The 11,691-nt window shown below is 34.7% G+C and overlaps 1 long non-coding RNA gene across 1 annotated transcript; it reads right to left on the bottom strand.

Moving 5' to 3' along the window:
- Positions 1-714: 714 nt before the first annotated feature.
- On the bottom strand, positions 715-5,691 carry LOC140531481 (uncharacterized). The gene is made up of 3 exons (XR_011976338.1): positions 5,588-5,691; positions 5,369-5,415; positions 715-1,896 (listed from the first exon to the last, which is right to left on the bottom strand). It is a non-coding gene; the product is annotated as an uncharacterized lncRNA (long non-coding RNA).
- Positions 5,692-11,691: the final 6,000 nt, after the last annotated feature.

Raw genomic sequence — 11,691 nt, forward strand, 5'->3', positions numbered from 1 at the left:
ATCCTTACTAATACCACCATGCAATCTGAGGATACATAAATTGGTTCCAGTAATTCATAGCTGAGGTAATTTCCATATTGAATTCTGATTCCCTATGCATTATAACTATACTTCATGCATGGGGTCTGTTGGTCGTTCTGTATTTTAAAACTCAGGGATGATATTACTTACAACATATGGGAGCTGATTTTGCATAAAACTCAGAGAAATAAATTAGTATATTGAGATCAGAATAAAATAAATCTTTGAGAAGTGTCTATTGGTTGGACGATTCATAATCCCAAATCTTACAGCAAAAAGATTTGTAGAGAAACTGATCCATGCACAGGAGACTCCCTGGTGAATTCATTTAGTGAAACTTCCTTTTAAAAAACCTGCAAGAATGCTAATAAGGCACATGCCTGATCAACAAGAGCCTTCCTCCTTATTGGCTTCCAGCTTTGAAATAACTTTGAAAAAGTAATATAGTGTCACCAGGGGTAATACATGATGCATGAATAAAGTAGTGACCTTAAACAAGCATATTTCTCTTTAAGGAATCAATTTACACACCACTCGCTTAAATTTCACAACCAATTATGTATCGTGTCTTCCCTGTACAAATGATAGAAAATCCATTTTAATCAACATTCATTTTCGAGGAAAGGTAATGTTGCCAGAGCTGGGGTATGAAAGCGTTTTTTTTTTTTAAATAAAGCAAAGATCAAAGAAAAGAAAAGTCAAGAATGGAAGAAATGCTTTTATTTCAAAGGAAAAGCATTTAGCTTTTTTATAGTACAATGACGAATGATACTGGCATTGTTGGCAAAGGTAGAGAACAGATGAGTCAAAGATTTATTTTTTAAATCACCTATAGAAGAACTCAAGTCAATGCAGCATTTCTTCATTTGTTCATGATAATATAGCAAAGTTTTCTATGTAGTATCTGAACATTTCTACGATCACAGTATTTGGAAAAGAGACATATGAAGATAAGAAGATGCTGGGGAAAAGAGAAAGTCATGATCTCAGTTATATAGTATCCTGTGTTTACAATTGTATCAGAAGGGGTCTTAGGGATTTAGAACAGGCCTCTCATTTTACAAATGAGGGGAGTAAGATCTGAAGAGGGAAAGTGATTTGCCTAAAAATATCACACAAGTAGTCAGTAGGAGAGCCAATATTTTAAAACCAAATTTTTTGGTGCATACACACACACACATGCATACATGTGTATGTGTACAAATATGCATGCATACATATGTGTGTACACATGTATATTTGCAAATGCATTGTGTATTCATGTGTAAGTGTGTACACAGATATATGCATATATGTATATACACATATGCATATATTCAATTTAATTTTTCTCCTCTTTTAGAGATTCACAATTTGTGAAACATCAAATGCTTATTTACCAAATACAATATAACCCATAGCAGAAATAACAAGAATAACTAATAATAATATTTAATTATTTATGTAACACTTTTAGGCTTGTAAAGCACTTTACAAACATTGACATTTTATTTTCACAAAAAACCTCAGTATTAGATGCTATTATTTTCACTCTTTTACAGATGAGGAAACTGAAGATATCAAAGGTCAAATGACTTGCCCAGAGTCAAACAGATAATAAAGATTTGAACAGAAGTATTCCAGGTTGTAGATCTAGTGGTCTCTTCTATCTCTGATACCTACTTCTTCCCCATATTTCTTTCCCAACCCAATAGCCGAATTTTTCTCTTTTTGTTATATTTTATCAGGCAGTTATTAAAGGAAATTTCAAAAGTACAGGAGGGTTTCTTCTCTGAATCACAGCTTTCCCATTTTCCATAGTTGTTGAGTAAGACTTCTTTTCTTTTTTTTGGTGGGGGAGGCGGTTTCCACTCTTATAATACAAGTTTCTGTACCCTGTGGAACAAAAGGGGGAAAATTAGGCTGCTACTGTGAGGTTCAGGCTACTCCACAATGCAACTGAGGATTTGTTTTTTGCTTTGTAGTTTTTAAGGAAGTATTAGGAATTTATTTGTTTCATGTATGGACACATTCATTCAGAAGTTTATTCATTTTTTAAAGAAACAAATACTATATGGGTAGACCACTTTGCCTGAAATTTGGGGGGGAAAGAATGTGGATAATATAGAATTCTTAACCTTATGGAACATGCAATCACATAAGGAGGTGATACAGATATAGATCATAGTGATGCATAATCCTTCCTGTTAATTGCATTAGGAAGCATCTTCAGGGGAATGAGAAGTGTTTTTCCCACCTCTTATCTAGGTTATAGGTGCAAAATTAGGCATACACAGTCAGACATTGTCAATGTGTTAATTTGTTTCACTTATCTATACTTTTTCCTACAAAGGAAAGATCCATTGGAAGTGGGGAAGATGATTAAAAAGTGACAAAGGTATGTAAAAAGCAGATCTGCAGAACATTAAAAAAAATAAAGCACTGCATCAGAGAATTGCAAAACAAATTGTTATCCAAGGTAGGAGGTCTTAACTAATAGGGATAGGGAGATAAGGAAAGATTACGTGAAAATGTTAATGTTTGAATTGGACTTTAAAGGATGGGTATGCTCTTACCAAGTATATAGGTGGACAAGGAAAATATGCTAGGGATAGGAAATGTAATGAGGCATGAAACCAAGGTAGCAAAAGTCAGGTTTTGTTCAAGGGTCTAGCTTGGATAAATAATAAAATAAGTGAAAGTAATTAACATAAGGGGAAAAAAGGTATCGTCAACTAAGAAAGCCCTAAATATCAGATAAAGACTCAGTAGCCAATGAAGAGATATTGAACTTTTTTGTTTCAGCAGAAAACACAAATTACCAAAATTATGTGCAAAGAAAACATTAATACGTTATTCTGTAACTTATGAAGAACAGATTAGGGAAGTAGAGAGTGAAGGAATGCACTGTTAGGGTCTATTGAAGTAGTTCATATGAGTGGCAATATAGAGGCAATTTAACTAGAGAAGAAAGGGAAAGGAATATGCATTTATATAGTACTTACTCTATGTCATGGGTAGCTAGGTGACACATTGGATAAAGTGTCAGGTGTGGAGTCAGGAAGACTCCTCTTCCTGAGTTAAAATCTGGCCTTAGACACCAGCTGGTTATACGACCAGTCATTTAACCGTGTTTGTCCCAGTTTCCTCATCTATATGACAGTCTGGAGAAGGAAATGGCAAACCGCTCCAGTATTCTTTTTTTGCCAAGGAAATAGCAAATGAGGCATGAAGAATTGGCATGGCTGAAAAATGACTGAATGACAACACCACTGTCTGTCACATACTATGCTGTGTGCTTCATAAGTATTACTTCATTTGATCCTCAAAACAACCCTGTGAGTTAGGTACTGTTAGTACTCCATTTTTATGGTTGCAGAAACTGAGGAAAACAGAGGTTGAGTGACTTGCCCAGCATTCCATTTCTAATAAGTATATGAAGCCAAGTTTGAACTTAGGTCTTTCTGACTTCAGACTCAGCACTGTATCCACCTTGGCACCAGCTACCTCTGGTAAGAGGAGGGAAATGATAGGAGAGATATTGTGGAAGTAGAATCAGTAGCACCTTGATATCAGACAGGGGAAACAACAAAAAGACAAAAATAAACTCATTGTTTCAAATCTCAGTGGGGAGATCACTAACATAGAGTAAGGTGAGAAGGAGCAAGCTAGGGAACTATAATTAACACAGTTTGGTGAATGTGTAGGTTAAGACATCATTGGGACATCCAAACAGAAATGCATTGAGGGCAATTGGAAGCATGGCTCCAGAGCTTAGAAGTCAGTGCTGGAGAGAGAATTGGGACTCATCTACATAGAACTGGTCATTGGAGCTATTGGGAGTAAATGAGATTGTCAAGGGAGAGAAGTTACAAGAAGAAAATAAGCTTCATGGAAGAAATGTTAAGGAACACTCATCTTAAGTTGTTAGGAATAGGACCAGAGTCAGTAAAGGAGGTAGAGAAACAGGGGCCAGAGTAGTGCCAGAAGAGTCAGGTGATTGTAGCATCTCTGAAGGCAAAGAGTGAAAGAATATTCCCATGGACTTAAGATCCAGGGACAAATCCCTGCTTTTTCTTGTACATGGTGCATCATCTCCTAACTCAATGCCTTTTTACCAGCTGTCTTCTATTCCTGAAATGCTCTCCTTTGTCATCTCCATCCCAAACTTCCTTGGCTTCCTTCATGTTCCAACTAAAATCTCATTTCAAGAAACCTTTGCTTATCTCCCTTGATACTAGGGACTTCCTTCTGAAATTGCCTTCCATTTATGCTGTGTAGGTCTTGCTTGTTCATGGTTCTTTGTCTATTGTCTCCCCTGATAGACTGAGTTCTTTGAGTGCAAGAACTTTTGGGGGGAAAGAAGGGGACTTCTTTGTATCCCTTGCACTTCTTAAGCATCTACTATGTGCCAGGCATGAAATGGTTAAATATGATAAATGAAGCAGAGAAGTCATGGAAAAAGAGTGCTTTACAAAGAAAAGGGCCATTACATTTGGATCAGAAGATTCTGGCTATATTTAAGAAAGAGTTTCAGAAAAGAAATGAGGGCACAAGCCTAATTACAAAGTGAAGTACTCAGCAATCCAGCTTCAGACACTTAGTAGCTGTGTGACCTTGGGCAAGTCACTTAAACTGATTGCCTCAGTTTCTTTATCTGTAAATTGGGGATAATAATATCACCTACTTCCTAGGGTTATTGAGAGCATCAAATGAGATATCTGTATTGTGCTTAGCACAATGCCTGGCACAAAGTAAGCACTATTTAAATGTCAGATGTTATTAATTATTATTAATTAATACTAATGTTTTTTACTTGATTTGTTAACTAGGAATTATTAATAAATACTTGCTTTACTTGACTGGTTTTCTAAGAATTGGTCACTAACTATCTTGTCTTTTATTTAGGAGGGAGAGAAAGAAAATAATGGGCTGCTATCATGATTCAATCAGTAGTGTAAGCCTTTATTTCCTACATAAAATATCAAACCTCTCCAGAGCTCTGCCACATTTGAGAAGCATTTGTGACCAGGGAAACTCTGCCCCAGGGTGGCATGGATAGGCCCATATCAAGGCGATGCCTTCAGGAGTCCAGCAAGGAGATTTTTAGAATCAGAGCCAGAAAATGAAGAACCAAGTAGAGACATAGTAGCTCGGGATAGAAACAAAGACATGAGTGGACGTATTCCCTCTTTATTCCTTAGACTTGCAGAATTGTTCCACTAGCTTGGAATATTAGGTGAAATCAATGTGAGTCAGCCCTACCTGCACACACACACACACACACACACACACACACACACACACACACACACACACACACACACACACACACACACACACCCCTCACCCCTCCACTTATCTGCACCTTGATTGGTGAAGTCATGAGGCTGGTGGAGCTGTCTGGAACTTCGCCTATGGAAACCAAGAGAAGGTAAACTCTGAGTTACAGCGTAAGATCAAAAGTAAACTATCTGTATCCCTCTCCCTCTCACCATGTTTGTTTGTGTGTGTGTGTGTGTGTGTGTGACAGAGAGAGAGAGAGATCAACTACTCTAAAGACAGTGTTGATCCTATGATCACTTACCTAATATTCTGCTAGGACTTCTTAGCCTTTCAGTCATCATGAACTCCGTTGAGGCTAGTGAGAACTGTGACCCCTTCACAGAACAGTGTTCTTAAATGCACACAAGAAAAACACATAGATTTATAAAAGAAGCCAATTACATTAAAATTCAGTTATCAAAACTTTTTTTTTTTTAAAACAAGTTCATGAACCCCAGGTTAAGAAACTCTGCTAGACTGACTTCTTAGTTTCTGTTCCTGATATAATGTGGAAGTAGTAGAAACCAGCACTCATTTTATGCTCATGTCCCCACTCCTAAGAGACATACATGGGGGAAAGGTCAGGGTATATATTAGTAAATGTTTAACACCTGCCTCTCCAGAAAAGAAGAAAAAGTAGGCCTGACATACTTCTAAGTTTGATTTATATTAACATTTTGTCTACCACTTTCTTAAGTCTAGAAAATCAACAAGATGATAAATCAAGCCTTGATTTGTAGTGTTTTGCCTGTTTCTGGGGTGTAAATGCTCACACCAAAAAAAAAAAAAAAATAACAATCAGCTCTCTGGTGTTAGTTTTAATTGATTCACCAGTATGCAACCATCTTAGTAATGAGTATCAGGAATATGCCTGCTTCAGTTAGCCGTCTTTTGTTTGTCTTGCTTTTTATTTTAAGTAAATGTCCTTTGCTTAAATTAATGTGTCCTCTGATTGATCTGGTAAAAGGAACATCAAAGGATGCCTGTGAGCTATGATTCTGGGTGAATACTCACCAAAATTGTGCATTTCAGCTGACATCACTTTCAGAAAACTCACATTTGAGGAATGCCCCAGGTACTCAGAAGCTGGCTTTGATATTTAGAAACTTCTACAGGTTACTAAAAGGATTAGGAACAAAATACTTTCTAAGTGTTATGGAAAATGAGGGAAATTTTATAAATTATCCATCTTTTTAGGGTATTTACAAAATATCTTGCTTGCACTTAATGATTAGTGCCAAATATTCTACTTTTCATCTTTTAGAATTACTTGTTAGAAAAATTTGGAAATACATTTGGTCAAAGAGAGTATCTTCATATTCTTTGTGCACAGATCATTCGGGAATTTTTAAACAAAAGAAAAAAGGAAAGTTAAAGACATAAAGCAATATATCCAGAATATAAGAAGCAGTACGAAGGCTGTATAAAGAATGCTTCTGTGGGCATTGAACATCAAAAAGTTACTTTAGCTTTTCTTAAGTGCATGATTGATTTCTGCTTCCTCTATAAAATAACTTTTTAAAGATGATTAAAATGCATAAACATGTAATACTTACATTGATAAATATGAATTTGGGTCTTGACTCATAAAACACAAAATTTATACCCATCAGACTTGCTATGTAGGTAAGGTTTCTTCCAGATGGGTGGGTGGAGGGGAAGGCTTTGAGCTCATGCATTTTTAACTAAGATGGTCCAAAGTCTCATAGATTTAATACTTAGATTGTTGGAACAAAAGTCTGAACTTTCTTCAAATTTGAAGTCTTAGTATAATCTGTTATATGTCTTGAAAATATTTGTTTTCTCCAAATTCCTAGCAACAGCCCTAAGCACTATACAGATAGAAGATGACTTAGTCTTTTGAGCAGATTTTGCGCTGTGTACCTCAAAACATCTCAGCATCATCACTTGATTGGCATACAAAGGCCAATCCTTCTGTCTCTTTGCCATTTCCCATCCCACTTGACTCCTCCAGGACCTTGGGCTAGTGGAATGTGGTTAAACTCAATGATTGTAATACTTAGAACTAGAGGCATTGAGTTCAAAGCAGAGTGCGTCATTTACCTTGTTAAAAACTTAAGCTGACATCTTCAAGTATCAGTTTTCTTATTTGTGTTATGCAGAGGTTGAGTTAAATTGTATTTAAGATTTTTTTCAACTCTCGATGCTCTACTACTCTTCAATAAAATATTGACTCCAATTTATCCTATGAATATGGTCAGGTCTCCCAATCTTTGAAAACTGCTCCCTTGGAACTTTTATTACATACAGCTATAGTTCTATCTAACTCTCCATTTAACTGCCATACTTCTTCTCCAAAAAGATGGCTCTACTTCTTTACTATCTATTCAGTTATCATAGACCCTTTCACAGTTGATGACTTCCATTGTCATCAGTCTCCAAGATTACATTGTCCTCAATCATCAAAGTTAATGTCCTCCTGGTCTCATTCTTCTTGACCTCTTTTGCAAATTTAATTCTACTGCCATAGCCCTACTCAACAAACTTCAGGGTCTCCATATTATCTCTAGAATCAAATATTAGATCATCCATTTGGCATGTAAAGTACCTCATAACTTGATCCCTTTCTTCCTTTTCAAACTTCTTATAATTTATGTCTACACACACTACAATCCAGTTATACCTGTTTCCTTAAATCGGACAGCAAATTTCCCCATTCCATCTCCATGCTTTTGAGTTGACTGTCTCGCTTACCTGGAATGCTCTCTTCATCTTCCCCTTTTATTTTTCTCTAGCTTCCTTTAAGACTTAGCTGAAATCTCACCTTCAGAAGGAGGACTTTTCTACATTTCTAGCTGTTAAGGGTTTTCCCCTCTGAGACCACCTTCCATATACTCTGTATTTATATTTTATACACATGGTTGTTTTTTTAATATGTCTTCCTATTGGAATATGACCTCCTCCAGGGAAAGAACAGTTGTACCTTTTTGTTTCCCTAGTGTAGAGTATGGCCCCTGCATATAGTAGAGATTTATATGCCTGTGTCAGATGACTGAGTGACTGAGGACATGATATGGGCAAGCCACTGTGTTGGGTGGTGGTATTACAAAGACGAAAAGCAATGAAATCTTCACCCTAAAGGAAGTTACAATTAAACTTATATAAACAAATCACAGAAGTTTAGTGATAAAGGAAAACTTAGAACATATCCTGTTCACACCTTAATTTTATAAATTAGGAAACTGAAGCTCAAAGAGAAGTAACTTGTCCAGAGTCATATAATGATTAAATTAGAAAGGTGAGACTTAAGCCCAGAAATTCACGTTCAAAATTCAAATCTCTTTCTATCGCACAAAGTTCCTCTTACTCCTTAGCAATCCTAGCCTCAGTCTCTTACATGTTGTGATTTTTAAAAAAATTTCATCCAATCATCTTTAAAACAAACAACTCTTTAACCTCTCATCAAAATTTTTCTGATGTTTTTTGATGTTTGAGATATTTAATTCTTATCATACAAATTCTTTCCCAAATATCTTTGTCAAGTCTCAAATACTATAAATTATTGATGATTGAAGATGTATATGTGTACAAATACATATGTACATGTCTATATACCAAATGTGCATAACTTATGAATTACTTGTAAAAAAGCAATAGCAGTTTCCAAAGAAACTATGGCTTTTTTCCTCTCTTTCTCCATATATACTTTCTATATCTACATATATATATATACATACATACATACATACATATACATATGTGTGTGTATGTGTTTATTTGTATTCATATATACATACAAATAATATACATACATATATGTATATGTGTGTATATGTATCTATGTATAGTAACTATATCTTTAAAAGTCAATGGAAATGTGAATAGTTACAGTTTAATTTTCATCCTTCAAGGAGTTATGATGACACTGGGAGTTTAACCATGCTTTAGGAGACTGTTATTTGTAGAAGCTAAAGAGAGTTTATGAGTCGATAGATAGAAAGAAGAAAATTTGTTTCTTGTGAGAATCAGGCTTAACTTCTTAGCTTATAAAGAAACAGAAAACATTTGAATTGGTGTGCTGAGAAGCCTGAATGGTAGGACTGTGTTTCTAGAACAGGCCAGTAATTGAAATAGAGGTTAAAGATAGCCTTGCCAAAAATCCTTCTCACAGGTAAATTAATTATAAATAAATATATATCATTTTGTTTTATTAATCATTACACGATTATAAATTATATAGTCAGCAAACTTAGTCCTCATTTCAGTGTAGGAGAGATGAAAAAATGCTTCTGAGAAAAAGAGGACTATTCATATTTTAAACTAAATAATATTTACTAAAGTAGCTTAGCCACTTAGATATCATTAATTAATCAATGAAAGAGATGCTACACTTGAGGAATTAATTAGAATGTATCAGAACACACCATTAATTACCTTAAAATAAGAATAAGGGTGAATAAGGAAAATAAGCCAATAACAGGGAGAGACATGATTCCCAAAAGAGGTTGCTATAAAGTAATTAGTCATTAAACCCTTTGTATACATGTGTACAAAGACATCAAGAAGCTATATTATTATTTGAAAATTATTATCATTAATATAAATCCTATTTTACTGATAATTTATAGTCTTAGAGAATTGCTAGAATTTCAGAGTTTACATTATTTCCTCTTCATCACAAGGTAAAAATATCAGGGGTAGTATTTGAATCCAGGTTTTTTCTAACTCTAAATCAAATCTAAGATTTCATCTGTGACACCTTTAAATTACACACATACACAAACACACAATATACATTCATATGTGTGTGTGTGCAACTGTGTGTATAATTCTAGGAATTCATAAATATGTGGTCTTCTAATGTTCATAGAATATGAACCCACCAAAAACTTCACACACGGAAGAAAATAAATTATTTCATAAAAATAATCATATTTTGTAGGATAATGCTCGGATGGATATTTTATGGCTGCATTTTATGATTTACCAATTATTATTTTCTATAAAGCATCTTCCAAATAAGAATAAAATCACTCAATTTATTTCAAATTTTATGATTTGAGCTATATTTAAATACCAAATCTTAACATAGGGCTTTACAAGTCATCTACTTTGTCTTGTCACATAATAGATGAAAATTAAGATCTAGAGAAATTAGGTTACTTGCCCAATGCTGGTTTGGCAAAAAATGTTGATCTCTTATCAGGGAAGCTCCTGGTTATACCTTGCACTGTGCTTAATAATTTTATGATTTTGAGGAAGTTACTTAAATTGTCTTAACGTCAGCTTCCTCATCTGCAAAATGAAAGAAATGGACTTGATGCTATCACATAACCTTTCAAGTTTTAAGTAGAAGACCTAAGTGGGAGAGCTAGGATTTGAATTCATTGTGTTATTTTGTTTATGCCATATGTAAAAGTTCTTTTTAAAGTGAGGTTTCTCCAGTCATGCATCAAGATAATTCAGGATCCTTTGGAAAATGAAACAACTGAAATAGTCTTGGTCAATGACCTTCTGATAACAAATGTCAGGTGATATATAAAATAGCAGTGTACAGCTTTGTGGATGACAAAATCATAAGATTATTGATTTAGAGCTATAAAGGACTTTGGAGGTCATCAAGAATATTCCCCTTATTTTACAGAGAGCATACTCAATGTTATAGAGTTGTAAAGTATGAAGCAGCATTTAAACACAGGTCTTCTTCCCTCCAGTTTCAGTGCTTTATACACTGTACCATGCCATGAGACTCTTATCTGTGGATGGCAAGAAACTGATTGCATCAGTCCTTGGGACACCCAGAACCTCTTGGCAGAGATATAATCATTTAAACAATTTTGACATGTCAATCGTCATTGGGATGACTAATTAGAGGGAGGCCTAATACTCAAATTTCAATATGGATTTGGATGGACTCCCTAAAGAATTTCTCCAAAAACATATATGTGCCATGAACATCCACATTTATGTATATATACATATATAAAGATATCTACACATATTTATCATCAATAAGCTGCAATCTCTTCAGTAATATATACTGTTTCTTTTTTCTATCTGCATTAGCATAATGCCTTCCTCACAACCTCATCAAAAGAATTTATTAAGTGTCTGTGGAATTTAACAATGTACAATGGGATGATATACATATATATTATGCATGTATGTGTGTATTTCTTTGTGAAAGATGATAGATACAGACAGCCAACTATGCCTAGAGTTGAACAGGAAGAAGAAAGTGGGCTATATTGTTGTCAGGAAATTTCAAAGTTCTTTCAGCAACTCCATGATTCCCATGAAAGTAAAGATCAATATTTTAATTACTATCATTTTACTAGGTTATCATATAGTAATAACACAGGGAATTTCATTAACTTAGTAACACTAAAGGTGAATATCTCACAG

This window comes from Notamacropus eugenii, chromosome 3 (genome assembly GCF_028372415.1).
Source record: "Notamacropus eugenii isolate mMacEug1 chromosome 3, mMacEug1.pri_v2, whole genome shotgun sequence".
NCBI lineage: Eukaryota > Metazoa > Chordata > Mammalia > Diprotodontia > Macropodidae > Notamacropus > Notamacropus eugenii.